At 37.8% G+C, this 21,712-nt stretch overlaps 1 non-coding gene across 1 annotated transcript; it reads right to left on the reverse strand.

Annotated features, from left to right (window-relative positions):
* Nucleotides 1-20,505: 20,505 nt before the first annotated feature.
* Nucleotides 20,506-20,612, reverse strand: LOC113598348 (U6 spliceosomal RNA). Its single transcript, XR_003419022.1, has one exon. It is a non-coding gene; the product is annotated as a U6 spliceosomal RNA (small nuclear RNA).
* Between the last annotated feature and the right edge of the window lie 1,100 nt (nucleotides 20,613-21,712).

Raw genomic sequence — 21,712 nt, forward strand, 5'->3', positions numbered from 1 at the left:
GGACTTTGTCCTTTTCGGCTCCATAATTCTACACTCTATAAGGTGAGAGGTCCTGGATTCCAAAGGAGGACACTTTTGCAAGGGGACCTAGCAAGCTTCCCATTGAAATATAGACTACAATTGCCACTACAAGTGCTACTAGGCACTTCAGATTCCTTGTGCCAGGGACTGGCCAACAAGGGGAGGAGTTACCATCTTGGAGGGGGTAACGGGACCTTGGTCTTCAGGAGGCAGTGGAGGTGCTTTTACACAAGGGGTAAATATGTGTGGCATCCAGATAATACACTTGAGTGTGTTTTTGTACTCCTTTGCTCAATTGTAATGGTAAATAGACATGTCAGCAACCCTGGCCTCAAGAGGACATGGTGTCCTGAGACTAATAACACCCCTCAGGTGTGGGAGTTTGGGTAACACCAATAGATAAGTCACCAAAATCAGAAGTAGTGCTGAGGTAAGAGGAATCTACAATGGATATTGGAGGAGAAAGACGATGAGTATCATGGTCCTAAGACCAGCTCTAGGCAGGAACTGTAATTTGTCCCATTAACCTTTCTCTTCTAAGTTTCTTTTGGGAAGAGAGGTACATTAGAATCCTGGAAGAATCACTCTTCATATATATATGTATTGTCCTTGAAGAAATGTTTCCGAGTGGCACCGGGAGTGAACAGTAATGGATATGGACATGAGCTACAATGATCCCCTTCGAGAAAAGACTTGCTGTCCTGTTAGCTCCTTCAGACTTGATCTCAGTTGCCTTGCTCAACACCACACCCTTTCCAGGGTATTTTATATCCAATGGCTTGTCATGTGAGGGTTTAAAGGCCTAGCCATTTTGGGTTACTATGCAACAACTTTGATTAGCTATATATATATTCCAGAGTTCCCAGTGCAGTTACTTAAGACTTTGCTAGAATCCCATTGTAGTTCAACTTCTGTCTCTGCTCAATCATACTTCCTTCCCCTTCTTTCCATGAATGTTGATTTTTTATCAGTTTTCCTTTGCATGAAACTTTATCTCAGAGTTTGCTCCTGGAGCTCAACCTATATCAGCCTTGATCCCTACTCTGAAGATGTGAGGAGGGTATCCTCAAAGTGGCGCTAGTATGGAATGGGACAGAAGAACTACTGATCAGGGCAAGGAAAGCGTATATGGGGAAGCAAGAACGATGGCAGAGTTTGAAGATTTACAATACTGGGGAATTAAACAAATAAAAATGAATAAACTGATTGATTCATTGATTGATTTTGTAAATAAAAGAGGAAGGATTTAAAAAAACTTCTAGATCAGAGAATTTTCCAGGTCAGGGAGAAAGGGTAGATAAATGAAGACAACGTTCTTGATTCAAGATCTTGGACAAAGCTGCCTACTTCATGGTGTCATCTGCTTCTGGAGCCTGAGTATGCTCAGGAATTTCTCAACTTGTGGTCCCTCATAGATGGGGATGGCCTTCTGATGGTCATGGGGGTGATGATCTGGATCTAACTTGTGGCTTATGTGAATCCAAGAAGATTTTTATTTTGATGACAGTGTACATGGTTAGCAGTACTTCCTCAGGCCTCTCCCAGTGAGGTGATCATGCTTTCTTCTAAAAACTTTGCTGTATACTCCATGTCCCGAGCCTAGAACTCAAGCCGCTGCAGCCCCGCACACATCCGCGTCTGGGACAAACTCCCCAGGGCCCCCGGGTGGGTCCCAGCTGGCTCCTGCAGCTGCAGCAAAGTGGCAGGTGCTGCGCCCTGGGGAAGCGAAGCTAGAGGTCGTTCCAGCCCCGGGGTGCCCTCTGGGAGGCCTTCCTGCAGCTCCGCATGTCTGTGCCTCGGGCGACCCCTGGGACATTCTCCACCGCAGCTGGCCAGGTGGACACCGAGGGGTCCTCTACCCCTCTGTCCTGGCGGAAAGCCGGGGGAGCTCTGGCTGAGCAAATCTGGAGGGGTCGTGAAACAAGTAAATATAAATTTAAGACAGTGGAAGCCGGTTTTCTCACTGTTGGAGAAGTACAAACACAGAAAAGGAGAAAATAAGAATACATTCTTGAGCTTGGTGGGGGAGGCATTGGTGTGAACTCTTGGTTGTTAACATATAGATATAGATAAAGAAATAAAAAATAGATGCAACTGTATGTGTGTGTGCACGTGTGTGCATGTAGCTGGCTGTGTCTACTGAAAAGGACTGAGCCCAGGGACATGCTGACCCTAAGGAGCATATTTAGTACCCAGATGTGTCTTTGTAATACTATTTTCTACTCAAGGAGCCAGGGCTTGTTGAAGAAGTGGCTGAGGCAGGAAAAGAACAAGATGATCATAAAACATCCTATTGTTCTAGAAGCACGTTTGTTAAGAATTGTGAAGGGTCGGAGAGTTTACTCTATTTGCAGATTAACAGGTTAGCCTGTCATAGTTTCACTGATGTCCACAGAAGACAGGAAACTCAGGCATCACGTATAAAGAACTTTCTTGGTTCTGGCACAGCAAGGAGCTTCATGTTTGTGTCAGTGCTCTTGCCCCTCAACCCCTGTGGGGCACAGCACCGAGCTCATGCACATGCAGTGAGTCAGGCACGGCTGAGGAGGCCTGAACTTAGGGATCCTGTACACTGTCACTATTTTTGGGAAGCCTGCTCTAAACCCCCCAGTTTGGCCTAAATGCTCTTCTTCTGAATGGCCATCACACCGTGTAATTGCCTCTATCTCAGTACTTATTTAGAGGTAATCAAATAGACTGTAAGCTAGTTGATTTGGGGGATTGTGTATTACTAATCTTTGCACTCCTTGTGTTAAGTCCAGTACCGGAAACATAGGAGTTACTCATTTAATGATTTTTTAATGCATTTGAATTGAACTGAACCAATAAAGAAATCACAGTTGGTGTGAAGTTCCAACTGGTGTTAAGTTACCTGGCCTACCCAGTCCTTATGACCAGGAACGGGTGGTGATCGTGTTAGGGAGGTTTAAAAAGGGCATGGTTAACACATTGCCCACCAGTTAGGGACTAACTACATAAACAATGGCACATTCATGCTATGGAATACTCCACAGTAATTTAAAAACAGAGATGGCTCTATATGTATACTGAAGCAGAAATAAAAATCTACAAAATGTATTAAGATTTGTAAAAGAACATTGAGATTGAGGGTAATATATAAAATAAGTATGACTATACCTATATTTGCTAGTCTGTGCATGTGCATACTTATGTGGGCATATGTATATATGTGTGTGTTTATTTATTTATGTGACAGACTCTGATGTTTTCCCACCCATTGGCCTTTCTACCTTCTTTCTTGCTGTAATATGTGTTATCCCAGGGCATGAATTATATATGATTGGTTTAAACCATCATGGAAATCCCATTTCTCTTTGACTATAATTGGTCTAGAGGCATGTCATCAAGTTCTGCTCTGTTGAGAACTTGAGGAAAAGACCAGCTTCTTAGGTAAGAGAAAGGCATGAAAAGAAAGTCTTCTTTTAACCACTCCTCCTCCCTTCCTGTTTAGGTATTTTGTGAGACCTGTGCTTGGAGTTCCAGCAGCCACTCTATGACCACAATGGGAGACTTGGTTGACATGTGGAGGACAGCCCGGAAGAAAGATAGGAAAAGCCCTAGACCCTTGACTTCACCATGAGCTTCCAGACCAACTAGGGATCACCTACTTCCAGATTGCTCCCAGTTGAAGAAGAATTGTCCTAATGGTTGTCACTATTGGTTGAGTTTTCTGTCCTGTGCAGGCAAAATTTTTCCATTTGCTATGTGCTATTATTATTTCACAGCATACTATTTGAGCATTCCCCTTTACATTCTTAATTACAAAATGTACTATATATATATATGTATACATATATATATGTATACATATATATATGTATACATATATATATGTATACATATATATATGTATACATATATATATATATATTCTTGCTCTCTTCAATTTCCTACCTTTTTGCCTTGTATTTCACCCCTATATCCTGCATAAGTTTTCTTACTTTAGTTTTGGATCACCTCCACAAGCAAAACAAGAAAAGAGTCCACACTGTCAAAGACCTATTGGATTCCCAGTAGAACCAGACCCATCTCTGTTTCTCTTTACCATCCACATAAATTTTCAGATAGCTTTATGGGTTCAATTAATGCCTGGGATTTTATAACCCTCTTGTGGATATTTATAAAGCACAAATAGGGGCACCTGGGTGGCTCAGTCAGTTAAGCGTCCAACTTCAGCTCTGGTCATGGTCTCACAGTTGGTGAATTTGAGCCCCACATCAGGCTCTGTGCTGACAGCTCAGAGCCTAGAGCCTGCTCCAGATTCTGTGTCTCCCTCTCTCTCAAAAATAAATAAACATAAAAAATGTTATAAAGCACAAATAATCACAGATATAAAGCTATGATAAACTGAATTATGGTGACTTTCAGACATTTGCCCAAGACTTAGGTGAGTCCAAGGGTCACATTGTATTTGAAATCTCTCATCAGATTCTGATAATTTGCTTACGTAAAATTTATCTGGTAGTGCCATAGGGAAAGATCTCAACATGAAGGAAGAAACCTTCACGTACCAAGCACAAGAGATGGGGGGGGGGGTGGGTGACTGAGTAGGATGATGGCAGAGTCATAGGAGGACCCAGCATAATTGGCTAATGAGGACATTTTAAAGTCATAATAAAGGTGAACATTGACTCCCTTCATAAATACTCTGCTATATGAAAGAAGTTTGACTAGAACTTCAGAGAGCTGAATCTCCACCTTGTCAATTAATATTTGACACTTACAAAGTGGGGTAATGGGATTGTTACCTTGAGGCTCCAAGGCAACTATGCATGTGAAATTACTTAGGAAAAGAAGATTCAGTGGAAGATGTTCATATGGAAGCATAAGCCACTTTTTTTTTAATCATTAAGCTCAAAGAAGGAAATAGATTTTCCTGACCATACACAGATATTCTCATTTCCCACCCCCCTTTTTTTCCAACATGTAAAACATACAGTAGTAGATTAAAACTTATTTGGCCTCAGGAGTCAGAGAATTTGGATTTTCATTTTAGCTGTTAACACTTGCTCACTTTTGTTTTTTTCTTTTTTTGGTTTTTTTTTTTAGTATGAAATTTATTGTCAAATTGGTTTCCGTACAACACCAAGTGCCCATCCCAACAGGTGCCCTCCTCAATGCCCATCACCCACTTTCCCCTCCCTCCCACCTCCCATCTACCCTCAGTTTATTCTCAGTTTTTAAAATTCTCTTATGGTTTTCCTCCCTTCCTCTCTAACTCTTTTTTTTCCTCCCCCCCCACCCCCATGGTCTTCTGTTAAGTTTCTCAGGATCCACATAAGAGTGAACACATATGGTATCTGTCTTTCTCTGTATGACTTATTTCACTTAGCATAACACTCTCCAGTTCCATCCACGTTGCTACAAAAGGCCATATTTCATTCTTTCTCATTGCCAAGTCATATTCCATTGAGTATATAAACCACAATTTCTTTATCCATTCATCAGTTGATGGACACTTAGGCTCTTTCCATAATTTGGCTATTGTTGAAAGTGCTGCTATAAACATTGGGGGTACACGTGCCCCTATGCATCAGCACTCCTGTATCCCTTGGGTAAATTCCTAGCAGTGCTATGCTGGGTCACAGGGCAGACCAATTTTTAATTTTTTGAGGACGCTTAACACTGTTTTCCAGAGCGGCTGAACCAGTTTGCATTCCCACCAACAGTGCAAGAGGGTTCCCATTTCTCCACATCCTCTGCAGCATCCATAGTCTCCTGATTTGTTCATTTTAGCCACTCTGACTGGCCTGAGGTGATATCTGAGTGTGGTTTTGATTTGTAGTTCCCTGATGAGGAGCGATGTTGAGCATCTTTTCATGTGCCTGTTGACCATCTGGATGTCTTCTTTAAAGAAGTGTCTATTCATGTTTTCTGCCAATTTCTTCACTGGATTATTTATTTTTCAGGTGTGGAGTTTGGTGAGTTCTTATAGATTTTGGATACTAGCCCCTTGTCCGATATGTCATTTACAAATATCTTTTCCCATTCTGTTGGATGCCTTTTAGTTTCGTTGATTGTTTCCTTTGCAGTGCAGAAGCTTTTTATCTTCATGAGGTCCCAATAGTTCATTTTTTGCTTTTAATTCCCTTGCCTTTGGAGATGTGTCAAGTAAGAAATTGCTGTGACTGAGGTCAGAGAGGTTTTTTTCTGTTTTCTCCTCGAGGGTTTTGATGGTTTCCTGTCTCACATTCAGGTCCTTTATCCGTTTTTAGTTTATTTTTGTGAATGGTGTAAGAAAGTGGTCTAGTTTCATCATTCTGCATGTTGCTGTCCAGTTCTCCCAGCACCATTTGTTAAAGAGACTGTCTTTTTTCCATTGGATATTCTTTCCTGCTTTGTCAAAGATTAGTTGGCCATACTTCTGTGCGTCCTTCCTTTGGTCTATGTGTCTGTTTTTGTGCCAACACTTGCTCACTTTTGCATGATCTTAGACAAGGTACACTTCTGTCAATCTTTTACTATATGTAAGTCCCCCTTACTTGTGCTCTTCCCTTCAAAGGAAAGATGTCACACCTCTGTAGAAATAAATCCAAACTTTTGGAAAGATGATTTCACAATCCTCCCCAGGAGACACCAGGAATGGGGGCAGTTTGTAGAGAGGCACGAACTTCTAAGTAATCTGAGTGAAACAGCCATAGCATATAAACTCAGATGCTTAAAATCTATTGGCAGAGAATTCCTGGGGAGGGTCAACTTTTCCAGACAACCAGGAGTTTTCTTTGTCTGCAGACATTTTCTTAACATCCCTTGTAAAAACAAATTAAATACTATTAACAATTTCTTAACGATATGGAATTATTAAAACCAGTGACTCTTTCTTTTAGGTGTACAGTATAATGATTCAACAATTCTATACATTACTAAGTGCTTATAACTACAAGTGTATCCTTAATCCCCTTCACCTGTTTCACCCATCCCCACACCTCCTATCTAGGAACCACTAGTTTGTTCTCTATAGTTAAATCTATTGTTTGGTTTGTCTCTTTTTCCTTTGTTTTATTTCTTAAATTCCACATATGAGTAAATCATATGGTATTTGTCTTTCTCTGACTGACTTATTTCACTTAGCATTATACTCTAGGTCCATCCAGGCTGTCTCAAATGGTATGATATCATCCTTTCTCCATACTGTTTTCCACAATGGCTGAACCAGTTTGCATTCCCATCAACAGTGCATGAGGATCCTTTTTTCTCCATGTCCTTGTCACCACTTGTTATTTCTTGTCTTTTTGATTTTAGGTATTCTGACAGGTATGAGATGGTATCTCATTGCAGTTTTAATTAGCATTTCCCTGATGATGAATGATGTTGAGCATCTTTTCATGTGTCTATTGGCAATATGGATGTCTTCCTTGGGAAAATGTTTATACCTGTCCTCTGCCCATTTTAAATTGAATTATTTGTTTTTTGCTTTTTTTTTTGGTATTGAGTTGCATAAATTCTGTGTATATTTGGATATTAACCCCTTATTGGATATATCACTTCCAAATATCTTCTGCTATTCAGTAAGTTGCTTTTTTATTTTGCTCCTGGTTTCCTTTGCTGTGAAAAAGCTTTTTTTTTATTTAGTTTTTTTAATGTTTATTTATTTTTGACAGAGGGAGAGACAGAGCATGAACGGGGGAGGGGCAGAGAGAGAGGGAGACACAGAATCCGAAGCAGGCTCCAGGCTCTGAGCTGTCAGCACAGAGTCCAACACAGGGCTCGACCTCACAAACTGCAAGATCATGACCTGAGCCGAAGTCGGACGCTCAACTGACTGAGCCCCCTGGGCACCCATGAAAAAGCTTTTTACTTTGGTGTAGTCCCAATAGTTTAATTTTGCTTTTGTTTCCCTTGCCAGGGAAGACTTATTTTGTAGTATTATTATCTGGTGTTAGTATCAGGGTAATGCTGCCCTTATAGAATGAATTTGGAATCTTTCCTCCTTTATTTTTTAGAATAGTTTGAGAAGAAAAGGTATTAACTCTTTTTTTTTCTTTGCAAGAATGAGAGAGCATGAGCTGGAGAGGGACACAGAGGGAGAGGGAGAGAGAGAGAATGTTAAACAGGCTCCACACCCAACATGGAGCCTGATATGGGGCTCGATCTCATAACTGTGAGATCATGACCTGAGCTGAAATCAAGAGTCAGATGCTTAACCAACTGAGCCACCCAGGTATCCTATTAACTCGTCTTTAAATGTTTGGTAGAATTCACCTATGCAGTCATCTGTTCCTGGACTTAGGCTTGTTCTGAGTTTTTTGATTACTGATTAAACTTGATGGCTAGTAATCAGTCTGTTCAAATTTTCTATTTCTTTCTTGTTTCAGGAATATAACCATATATGAACAGACATTTCTCCAAAGAAGACATCCAGATGGCCAACAGACATATGAAAAGATGCTCAACATCATTCATCATCAGGGAAATGCAAATCAAAACCACAATGAGATATCACATCACACATGTCAGAATGGCTAAAATGAAGAACATAAGAAACAACAAGTATTGGCAAGGATGTGGAGAAAAAGGAACCCTCTCGCACTATCGGTAAGAATGCAAACTGGTGCAGCCACCGTGGAAAACAGTCTTAAGTTTCCTCAAAAAGTTAAAAATAGAACTACCCTACCATCCAGTAATCACACTACTGGATATTTACCCCCCAAATACAAAAACACTTACTCAAAGGGACATATGCACCTCTATGTTTATTGCAACATTATTTACAATAACCAAATTATGGAAGCAACCCAAGAGTCCATCAATAGATGAATGGATAAAGAAGGTGTAGTGTGTATATATATATATATATATATATATATATATATATATATATATATCATAATATTATTCAGCCATAAAAAGGAATGAAATCTTGCCATTTGCAACAACATGGATGGAGCTACAGAGTATAATCCTAATGAAATAAGTCAGTCAGAGAAAGGTAAATACCATATGATTTCACTCTTATGTGGCATTTAAGAAACAAAACAAATGAACAAAGGGAAAGAAAGAGAGAGAAACCAAGAAACAGACTCTTAGCTCTAAGAGAACAAAGTGATGGTTACCAGAGGGGAGGTGGGTGGGGAGCATGGGTGAAATAGGTGATGAGGATTAAGGACTGTACTTGGCATGATGAGCACTGGGTGATGTATGGAATTGTTGAATCACTATGTTGTACATCTGAAATCAATATACACTGTATGTTAACTATAATAGAACTAAAATTTTAAAAATAAAAAAAATTTAAAAAGGAATATAACCATATAATAACAGTTATAAATATTTATGCACCAACATTTGAGCACCCAAATACATATAGTAACTATTAACAGATATAAAGGAAGAAATTAATAGTAATATAATAATACTAGGTAACTTTAGCACCCCACTTACAACAATGGATAGATTATCCAGAGAGAAAATCAACAAAGAAACAGTGGCTTTGAATGACACATTGGGCCAGATGGATCTTACAGATATATTCCAAAAATTTGATCCAAATACAGTGGAATACACATCCTTTTCAAGTACACATGGAACATTCTCCAGAATAGATCACATTAGGCCACAAAAAAAGTCTCAACGAATTAAAAAAAATATTGAAATCGTATCGTGCACCTTTTCTGGTCACAACTATATGAAACTAGGAATCAATCATGACAAAAAAATCTTGAAAGAATACAAATACATGGAGGCTAAATTACATGCTACTAAACAATGAATGAGTCAACCAAGAAATCAAAGAGAAAATTTTTTAAAAAGTACATGGAGACAAATGAAACTGAAAACACAATGATCCAAAACCTTTCAGATGCAGCAAAATCTGTTCTAGAGGGAAAATTATAGCAAAACAGGCCTGCCTCAAGAAGCAAGCAAAATCTCAAATAAACAACCTACTCTTACACCTAAAGTAACTAGAAAAAGTAGAAACAAATGAAATCCAACATCAGTAGAAGAGAGGATATAATAAAGATCAGAGCAGAAATAAATGAAACAGCAACTGAGGAAACAATAGAATGGATCAATGAGACTAGGAACTAGCTCTTTGAAAAGATCAAAATTGATGAACTTCTGCCCTATAGCCAGAGTTACTGGGAGAGAGACAGAGAGAGGACTCAAAATCAGAAATGAAGGAGCAGAAACAATGGACACCACAGAAATACAAAGGATTGTAAGAGAATATTATGAAAAACTGTGTGGCAACAAGTCAAACAATTTAGAAGAAATGGATAAATTCCTAGAAACATATAACCTTCCAAAACTTAGCCAGGAAGAAAACCAGCAACTCTTAATTCTATCAAAGTCCAGCTCCCCTGTTTATGATAGATATTTTATGGTCTGATTATAATTCTGTCCTTAAATAAATAAAGAATGTATGTTAAATGAATATAACATACATATGTACATAATTTCAAAAAAGCAACACAATGCCTAATTATAAATATAAAAGAGTAATAAAAGCAGAGTTGGTTATTATAAACTAGTGTGTACTTATATGTGCAAATGTCGAGGTTGACTAGTAGACATAATAACATAGATGTTTGCATCTATATGTAGAATCTTGTAAATGAGACCACAGCAAATGTAAACTGATACAAGTATATTATACCAGAGACTCAAAAACTTTGGGCAGCATTGCTGCTCCTGATGTTATTTGCTTAAATGTTGAATAATTTGTGGTAAATTTCTAACAAAATACTCCTAGAAAATTTAAATCTGTTAAACATGTGCAGAAAATATTTGGTATGTATTTGTAGAATGGAGTTAGGTTCTAAGTTCAGATAATTAAAAAAAACACTTCTACCTAAAGATATGTCTCAGTGGATGTCAAAAAGTATGAAGGATACGGGACAATTCTTACTTCATGGGACTGCCCCATGCATTTTAAGAAATGCAATGTTCAGGGGCACCTGGGTGGCTCAGTTGGTTAAACATCTGGCTCTTGGTTTCAGCACAGGTAATAATATCACAGTTGGTGAGTTCTAACCCCACATCAGTCTCCATGCTGATGGCGAGGAACCTATTTGGGATTCTCTCTCCCCCTCTCTCTGCCCCTCCCCTACTCACTCTCTATGTCTCTCTCTCTCTCTCAAAATAAATAAATTAATTTAAAAAAAAGAAATGCAATGTTCTTAGTACCATCTAGTAGATCCCAGTTATTTTGACACTGTAAAGTCCTTGTAACAAATGTATATAATGATATCAAGTAATATCATGCTTATTGAGAAATTCTGCTATAAGCACTGTCACTTAGTATGTGTTTAATTCCTGTTTATTGATGGGATGGATGAATGAATGTATAAATGTTATATTTCTTTTTTCTTATTTTTTAAATCTTTTTAAAAAAATTTTTTAACATTTATTTATTTTTTAGAGACAGAGACAGAGCATGAGCAGGGGAGGGGCAGAGAGAGAGGGAGACACAGAATCCGAAGCAGGCTCCAGGCTCCGAGGCATCAGCACAGAGCCTGACGCAGGGCTCAAACTCACGAACCGCGAGATCATGACCTGAGCCGAAGTCGGACACTTAACTGAGCCACCCAGGCACCCCTAAATCTTTACTTTTGAGATAGAGAGAGAGAGACAGAGCATGAGCAGGGGAGGAACAGAGAGAGAGGGAGACACAGAATCTGAAGCAGGCTCCAGGTTCTGAACTGTCAGCACAGAGCCCGATGCAGGGCTTGAACTCAAGAACCGCGAGATCATGACCTGAGCTGAAGTTGGACACTTAACCAGCTGAGCCACCCAGGCATCCCTGAATGTTATATTTCTAAAAATAACTTTAACTTCTGATGGCAAGTAGCAAAAAATCCAGCTAACTCTAGTTTGACAAATTAGAGTATACAAACTTTTTTTTTAACTAAGAAGTTTAGAATTAGGCCACCCAGGTTTGGTGCCACAACTCATAATGTTGTCATTGCCTATGGTTCCTATTTTCCTTCCATTTTGCCATTTGGCAAGTCTGTTCTTTTATCACTTCATGAATTAGAGATCACCACAGCATCTTTGGGTCTTACATCTGCATTCAAAGCAGAAAAGGGGAAGGAAGAGGAAAGGATCATTGCTAGTAGACTTCCTTTTCTATCTTATTGGACAGAACTGTGTCACATGGCTAGTGTTGGCTGCAAGGGAAGCTATGATCCTCCCACAGAAAGCAATAATACTGACATAACAAATGTAAAACACAAAGAAAGAAACAAAACCTTTTAGGTACATCACTGAGCTGCTAAGAAGTAAAGATTGTAAGAAGCCAAAAAGTGAAGTGAACAAAGAACTCCTAGGAGGTGAGGAAGTCCTAGGCATGGATTTTGCCTTAGGCATATGTGACAAACTCTGGTGACCTTGATATTTTCACTTTTAATAGTTTCACAGGAAGTAGGGATGTGGGACAGATGATAACATTTAAGATTTGTCCGATGTATGAAGCCTAGTAGAGCCTGACTCAAAGTTGGAAAATGAAAAAGCAAGCCACAGACTGGTAGCAAATATTCATAAACCTTTGTGTTCAGAATATATAAAAACTACAAATCAGTACCAAAATTAAAAACAATTTAATTTTTAAAATGGACAAAATCTTGAAAAGACACTTTAGAAAAGACAATACACTTGTAGTCAATAAACACATAAAAAGACACTCAACATGATTAGTCATCAGAGAAATGAAAATTGAAATCACAAGATACTATTATATATCCATTAGAAGAGTTAAAATTTAAAAAAAAAATGAACCAAACCAAATGGTGTTGTGGCTATAGAACAATTAGAACTTTCATACATTGCTGATGGGAATGTTAAATACACAAATACTTCAGAAACTCCTTGGCAGTTTCTTACAATGTTAAACACACACTTACTATACATCCAAGAGAAATGAAAACACATATGTACACAAAACCCTGTACTTGAATGTGAATAGCAACATTATTAATAATAGCCAAGATGTAGAAACAACTCAAATGCCTATCAACTGATGAATGGTATACCACAAAAGTGGTATCTATCCATATAATCGAATATTATTCAGCCATGAAAAAGCAAGTACTGATATATGCTATGACATGGATGAATTTTGAAAACATTATGCTAGATGAAAAGAAGCCAGCACAAAAGCCACATTGATACTATTTATTATATGGTATATGTCCAGAATAAGCAAATCCATACAAACAGAAAGTAGATTAGTGGTTGTCAGGAGCTGAGAGAGGGAAAAGTGAGGTGACTTCTAATAGGTATGAGGTTTCTTTTTGGAGTGGTGAATAAGTTCTGGAATTGGATAGTGATGATGCTTGAATAAGTATACTAAAAACCAGTGAATTGCACACTTTAAGTTGGTGGAGTGTAGGGTATGTGTTATACTCAATAATGTTGTTTAAAACAAAACAAAACAAAACATATATAAAGATTACTGGCATTGCCACCATCCCAAGATTACCACAGCCATCATCTTGGTGCATAGACTTCCAAAAAATCATTTCTATGCACCATATGTAATTTTATAAAGAATAAAAATTGTGTCATAGCATGCAAAAAGTATTTTTAGCTACAACACAAATTATAAAATTATAAAGTAATGTCAGACTGGAGGTGATTGTCTTGTTCCTGGCTCTTGGTAGGGGAAACATCCACTCTTTCATCCTTAAGTATGAGGTTAGCTATGGGAGTTTTTATAGATGCCTTTTATGAGATTGAGGAAGCCCCATTTTATTCCTAACTTGCTAAGTGTGTTTTATCATAAAAAAGTGTTGGATTTGATCAAATATTTTTTCTGCATCTATTGAGATGATCGTGTAAGCTTTTCCCCCTTTATTCTATTAATATGTTATATCATATGGATTGATTTTCATATGTTGAAACAATCTTGCACTCCCACAATAAATCTCACTTGGTAAAGTCTAAAATCTTTTTATATGTTTTGCCAAATTTAGTTTACCACTACTTGGTTGAGGAGTTTTGATTCTATATTTATAAGGAGATTGATCTGAAGTTTACTTGTGGTCTTTGTGTTGCTTTGACATTAAGGAAATGCTGGACTTAAATGATAAACTAGAAAATGTTCTGTCCTCTTTTATTATCTGCAAAAGTTTATTCAGAATGGTATTAATTCTTCTTTAAATGTTTGGTAGGATTTACCAGTGAAGCCATAAAGTCCTGGGCTTTTCTTTGCTGGAAGTTTGTTGATTACTAACTTAAGCTATTTACTCACTATATGTGTTTTCAGATCCTCTATTTCTTCATCAATCAATTTTGTTTGTTTCTGTGTTTCTAGGAATTGGTACACTTCATTTAGGTTATCTACTTTGTTGGCCTACAATTGTTCACCACAGACTGCGTTGTTTAAACAGCAGAAATTTATTTCACAGTTCTGAAGGCTATAAAGTCCAAGGTCAAGGTGCTGGTTGGTTTGGATCCTGGTGAGAGCCCTGTTCCTGGCTTACAGACAGCCACCTTCCCATTATGATCTCACATGGTCTTTCTTCAGTGCATGCACATGTTGAGATATATAGAAAGAGAGAGAGAAAGAGAGATTTTACTCTCTTCCTCTTCTACTTCTAAGGTCATTAAACCCTTCATGAGGGGCCCATCCTCATGAGTTAATCTAATCTTAATTACCTAATTAAATTCCAAATGCCCCATCTCCACATACAATTTCACTGGGGTACAGGGCTTCAACATATGGATTTGGGGGAGGGGCACAAACATTTAGTCCATAATATTCCAGCCTAGGCTCAAATTCACGTTTTCTCAGATACAAAATATATTTTTTCCATCCCAACAACCCTAAGAATCTTAACTTGCTCCAGTATCAACTCTAAAGTCTAACGTCCAAAGTCTCATTTAAATATCTAAATTGGATATAGTGAAACTCGAGGTGTGATTCATCCTAAGACAATTTCCTCTCCAGCTGTAAACCTGTGAAACCAGACAAATTATGTGCTTCAAAAATACAATGGTGGAACAGGCATAGGATAGACAATCTATCTCCAAAAGGGAGAAATAGGAAACAAGGAAAGAGTAATGGGTCCCAAGCAAGTAAAAACCCTAGAGGTGAGTTCCATCAGATCCTAAGGCTTGAGATTACCATCTTTGGTTTGATGCTTTTGGACCACTGAAGCAAAGATCCTGTCTCTGAGGCTCTTTTGGGCTGGGGTTGTGCTCCGAGGACTGCCAGGTAGAGGCTTCGCCCCCACAGAGCCCACAGCTCTGCATGATGGTCCCAATCCCAAGGTCTCTGTGAGAGGCCTTCTGGTCTATTGAAACCAAGGTGTGGTTCTGATGATCTCTGAATCACCCTTGGGGTCATTTTTTCTTCTTCTTGAAGAATAATACATGTTCTAGCTGAATAGCACTATCATCCAGTGCTATTAATTTCATAAAGTCCCATAGCCTTTCTTCATTTTGCCTCACCTCCATTTTCTTCAGTTCAAACCAGCAGCATTTCTGATTATATGATCCCACAAAGTCTTTATCAAGAGACACAGGCACACTCATGGTGTTCTCTTTAATACATATGTTCTAATTTTTTGTAATATGGATAGGTGGAGAATTTTTCAAATCTTCAGGTTTGGGTTTGTTTTTGCTTAACAATCCCTTCTTCAATTCATTTCTCTCTTTTTGTGTTTTAATATGAGCAGTCATGAGGATCCAAGATACTCCTTCAAAACTTTGCTTAGAAAGATTTTCAGCTAATTCCAGATTTCAAGATACTCTACAAAGCTGTAGTAATCAAACGATATGGTACTGGCACAAAAATAGACATATAGATCAATTAAACAGAATAGAAAGATGAGAAATAAATCCATGATTATATGGTCAATTAATCTATGACAAAGGAGATAAGAATATATCATGGGGAAAAGATAGTCTCTTCTATAAATGGTTCTGGGAAAACTGGACAGCTACATGCAGAAGGAATCTGGACCACTTTTTCACGTCATAAACAAAAATAAACTCAAAATGGATCAAAGACCTAAATGTGAGATATGAAACCATAAAAATCCTGGAAGGAAACAGGGATGGTAATTTCTTTGATATTGCTTTAGCTACATTATTCTAGACATATCTTCTCAGGCAAGAGAAACAACAGCAAAAATTAACTATGGGGACTATACCAAAGTAAAAAGCTTTTACATGGCAAAGAAAACCATTAACAAAACGAAAAGGCTACCACTGAGTAGGAGAAGATATTTACAAATCATATATCTGAGAAAGGGTTATTATCCAAAATATATAAAGAACTTACATAGCACAACACAAAAAAATATCCCAAATAATCCAATTTAAAATGGGCAGAGAATTGGGGCACCTGGGTAGCTCAGTTGGTTGAGCGTCTTTTGATTTTGGATCAGGTCATGATCTCATGGTCTTGGGATCAAGCCCTGCATTGGGCTCTGAGCTGACAGAACGGAGCCTGTTTGGGATTCTCTCTCTCTCTTCCTCTGCCCCTCTCCCACTTGCATGCTCTTTCTCACAAAATAAATAAATAAACATTAAAAAATAAATAAAATGGGCAGAGGACATGAACAGACATTTTTTCCAAAGGATGCCAGATGGCCAAGAAACACATGAAAAGATGATCAACATCATTCATCATCAGGGAAATGCAAGTCAAACCACAATGGGATATCACCTCACACCTGTCAGAATGGCTAAGATAAAGAAGACAAGAAATAACAAGTGTTAACAAGGACATGGAGAAAAAGGGACCTTCATGCACTGTCAGTAGGAATGTAAACTGGAGAAGCCACTGTGGAAAACAGTATGGAGGTTCCTCAAAAATTAAAAATGGAACTACCACATGATCCAGTAATTCCACCACTAGGTATTTACCCAAGAAAATGAAAATACCAATTCAAAAAGTTATACACATCCCTATGTTTATTACAGCATTATTTACAATAGTGAAGACATGGAAGCAACCTAGGTGTCCATCGATAGACAAATGGATAAAGAAGAAATGGTATACATAAACAATGGAATATTACATAACCATAAAAAGGAATGAGCCCTTGCCATTTGCAACAATGTGGATGGACCTAGAGGGTTATTATGCTAAATGAAATAAGTCAGAGAAAGACAAATACCATGATTTCAGTTATTTCGGAATCTAAGAAACATAACAAATGAATACATGAACAAGAAAAAAGCAGAAATATAGCCATAAGTACAGGGAGACAAGCTGAAGGCTGCCAGAGGGGAGAGGGGTAGGTGATGGGCAAAATAATTAAAGGGGAATGGGAGATACAGGCTTCCAGTTATAGAATGAATAAGTCTACGAGGATGAAAGGCCCAGCATAGGGAATATAGCCAATGATGTGGTAACCATGTTGTATGTTGGTACATTTGTGAAGAACATTGCATAACATATAGACTTATTGAATCACTATGCTGTAAACCTGAAACTAACATTACATTGTGTGCCAACTAAATGTTTCAAGAATAAAATAAAATATATTTAAAAATCTCTTAAACTAAATATTCAATTCCATAACTCACAAGTTCTACCTTCTACAACACACGAGGACACAAGCACAATTCAGCCAAGGTCTTTGCCATTTTATAACAAATATCTCTTTTTCTCCAGTTTCCAGTAACATACTTCTCATTTCCATCTGAGCTTTCACCAAGGACTTTCAATGTCCATATTCCTACCAAAGTCCATTTATGATTCTTTAGGTCTTTTTTAAGAAGAACGAGCTTCCTCTTTAGCTTTCCCCTTCTTTTTGAGCCCTTACCAAAATCTCCCTTAATGTCCACATTTCTGGCATGCACCTCAAAACTCTTTCAGCCTCTATTCATTATCTAGTTTCAAAGCCACTTCCACATGTTTAGATATTTGTTACAGTGGTACTCCATTTCTCAGCACCAAAATCTGAGTTAGCTCAGGCTGCCATAATAAAATGCTATAGACCGAGTGGCTTAAACAATAGAAGTTTATTTTTCACAGTTCTGGAGGTGGGGAAGTCCAAGATCAAAGTGCCAACTAATTTAGTTCCTGGTGAGAGCTCTCTACCTGGCTTACAGAGCACCACCCTCTCATTGTCTTCACAAGACCTTTCCTGGGTGTGTGCACCTGGGATGGGGGTGGCGTGGGGAAGAAGGGTGGGGAGAGAGAGAAGAATCTTTCTCTTCTTTTTATTTTTAATCTTTTAAACATTTGCTTATTTTTGAGGGAGAGAGAGAGACACAGAGCCTGAGAGGCAAAGGGCCAGAGAGAGAGGGAGACAGGATCTGAGGCAGGCTCTAGGCTCTGAGCTGTCAGCACAGAGCCTGATGTGGGACTCAAACTCATGCCACGAGATCATGACCTGAGCTGAAGTAGGAGGTTTAACCCACTGAGCCACCAAGGTGCCCCTCTTTCTCTTCTTCTAAGGTCACTAATCTCATTATGAGAGCCTCACTCTCATGACTTACCCTAGCCCAAATTACCTCCCCAAGGCCCAATTTTTAAACACCATCACACTGAGTGTTAGGACTTCAATGTAAGAATTGTGAGGGACATGAACATTCAGTCCACAATACCTTAGAATCTTTTTTTTTTCCCTGTAAGTTTGGTTGTGTCTTTTCTTTTGTTGGTAATTTTAGTAATTTTGTCTTTATTTATTTATTTGTTTATTTATTTATTTATTTAATGTTTATTTTTGAGAGAGAGAGAGACAGAGAGTGAACAGGGGGAGGGGGGGCAGAGAGGGAGAGAGAGAGAGACGCAGAATCCAAAGCAAACTCCAGGCTCTGAGATGTCAGCACAGGGCTTGACATGGGCTTGAACCATCAGACCGAGGGATCATGACCTGAGCCGAAGTCAGATGCTTAACTGACTGAGCCACCCAGCCATCCCAGTCTTATCTCTCTTTTTGCTTGATTAAGCTAGCTAAAGGTTGGTCGTTTTGTTAATCTTTTCAATAAAGCAACTTTTGTTGATTTTCTCTATTGTTTCTCTATTCTCTATTTCATTAAAAAATTTTTTTTGTTTATTTACTTTTGGGAGAGAGAGACAGAGAGCCAGTGAGGGAGGGGCAGAGAGAGGGACACACAGAATCCGAAGCAGGCTTCAGGTTCCATGCTGTCAGCATGGAGTTCAATGAGAGGCTCTAATCCAGGAACCATGACATCATGACCTGCGCTGAAGTCAGATGCTTAGCTGACTGAGCCACCCACGTGCCCCAATTCTCTATTTCATTTATTTTTAGTCCAACCTATATTATTTACCTCCCTTTGCTTGCTTTGGATTTAGTTTGCTTTTGTTGTTCTAGTTCCTTAAGGTGGAATGTTGTTACTGATTTTAGATTTTTTTTTTCTTTTTTAAGACAGGCAATTACAGTTATAAATTTCCCTCTACATACTGTTTTCACTGTATCCTTAAGATTTGGTATGTTGTGTTTTCCTCAAAGTATTTTCTAACTTCCTTCATGATTTCTTTTTTGGCCCTGTGATTATTTATGATTGTGTTTAACTTCCATTTGTAAATTTGTTTAACTTCCTTCTGTTATTAATTTCTAGTTTCATTCATTGTGATTGGAGAGCATACGTCACATGATTTCAGTCTTTTAAAATTTATTGACACTTGTTTTATGGCCTAACATACGTTCTACCTTGGTAAATGTTTCACATTTACTTGAGAATATGTATTCTGCAGTTGTTGAATGGAAGGCTCTATAGGTCTGTTTGTTAGTTGAATTATAGTGTTGTTCAAGTCTTCTATTTGCTTGATTTTTTTGTTTAGTTGTTCTACCATTATTGAAAGTGAGATATTGATAATTCTGACTATTGTTGAATTGACCATTTTCTCTTCAATTATGATAGCTTTTGCTTCATAAATTTGGTGTGTATATGTTTATGGGTATTATATCTTCTTGATGAGTTAATTCTGTTATTATCAAATGTCTTTCTTAGGCTCTAGAAATAATTCTTGTCTTAAAGTCTACTTTGTCTGATATTAGTATAGCCATTCTAGGTCTCTTTCAGTTATTGTTTACCTAGTATATCTTTTCTCATACTTTTATTTTCAACTTCTTTGTGTCTTTGAATAAAAGTGTGTCTCTAATAGACAGCATATAGTTGGGTTTTGGGTTTTTTGTTTTGTTTTGTTTTAAGCTATCCTGAAAATCTCTCCCCTTTAATTCAATCCCTATTAATATAATGAAATTACTCATAAAGTCAAGTTTATGCTTGCCATTTTTCTATTTGTGTTCTAAATGTATTTTTTTATACTTCCTCCATAACTGATGACTTTTGTTTTAAAAGAATATTTTCTAGTGGACTATATTAATGTCATTATTTCTCTTACTATATTTTTTGAGTTGTTTTCTTAGTGGTGGCTATGAGGGTTCAATTATCTTAATTCATAACAATCTAGTTTAGATTAATACCAATTTCATTGTAATAGTATGCAAAACTTTGCTCTTATATGAGTTCAACCTCTCCCCTCATTTGTGCAGTAAATTGCATCTTTATAGACTGTGTGCCTATCAACACAGAAAATATAAGGAATACTTTAGACATGTATAAGTTATACTTGCACAGGGGCCATACTAGTCTTGTTTGTATTGTTTCAATTTCTGTATATATGCTGCCAAATTGGGCATAACATGATCTAATATTGGCATTAAAAACTACTCTGGTTTCAGTGTGAAAAATGAACCAAAGAGGAGACCAGTCTGGAGGTGAGAAGACCAGTTAGAAAATGCTGAAGTAAATCAGGTAAAAGATGATAGAGGTCTGATCTAGATTCAGCACTAGTTTATTGGAGAATAAGTGTAGGCAACTTAACAAATTTGAAAGGTATTTAGAAGATAATATCAACTAGCCTTGGCAACTGGATGTATAGTTGAGTAAAAGGAGAGACAAAATGACTAATTCTCTGAGAGAATTATGGTGCTATTCACAGATAAGGATAACATTGAAATAGGAGCTTTGGGGAAAAATACAATGAGTTCAATTTTAGACGTTTTAAATTTGTGATGCTAGTAGGATATTTAAATGAAAATAGGAGAGTTCACTAAAGATGGGGTATCTAGGTTTGAAACTTAAGTGAGCAATAGGAGCTGTGAGTAAATATTTGAAAATGATTAATATGCAGATAGTAATGAAAGTCTTGAGAGTTTATTAGACTGTCCAATGAGAGTGTATGAAGTGATGATAGGAAAGGACCAAAGGTTGAAACCTAAGGAATAGTGATGTTTTGAGTTTGAGGATTCATCACAAGAAAATGAGAATAGCTCTAGAAGTAGCCAGAAAACAAGAAGAGTGTGTTGTCATGGAAGTTGAAAGAAGAGAATATTTCAAGAATTGAGATGTCACGTAAACTAAGGACCGTATTGTTTTTATTGGAGTTAGCAATAAGGAAAGCCATTAATTACAGTAGCGTATTAAAGAGATCTGCAAATACTTTGCTATTCCTCCCGTCAAGAGATAAAATCATTTTCCCTTCTCTTGAATCTGGACTGTATAGAGCTTATATTGACAAATAAAATGTGGCAGAAGTGAGGTTGTTTAACATCTGCGACTGGAGAGCTTCTGCTTTCACAAACTTAAAACATTCCCTCCTCAAGCTTAGCTTTCATGCTGTGGGAAGCCCACATATGGAAGAGCCATGAAAAGGAGTCACTTCCAGCTAAGCTCCCAACCAAGAGTCAACACCACCTGCCAGCCATGTGAATGAGACATAGTGGATGTTCTAGTCCAG

This window comes from Acinonyx jubatus, chromosome C1 (assembly GCF_027475565.1).
Source record: "Acinonyx jubatus isolate Ajub_Pintada_27869175 chromosome C1, VMU_Ajub_asm_v1.0, whole genome shotgun sequence".
Taxonomy (NCBI): Eukaryota; Metazoa; Chordata; class Mammalia; order Carnivora; family Felidae; genus Acinonyx; species Acinonyx jubatus.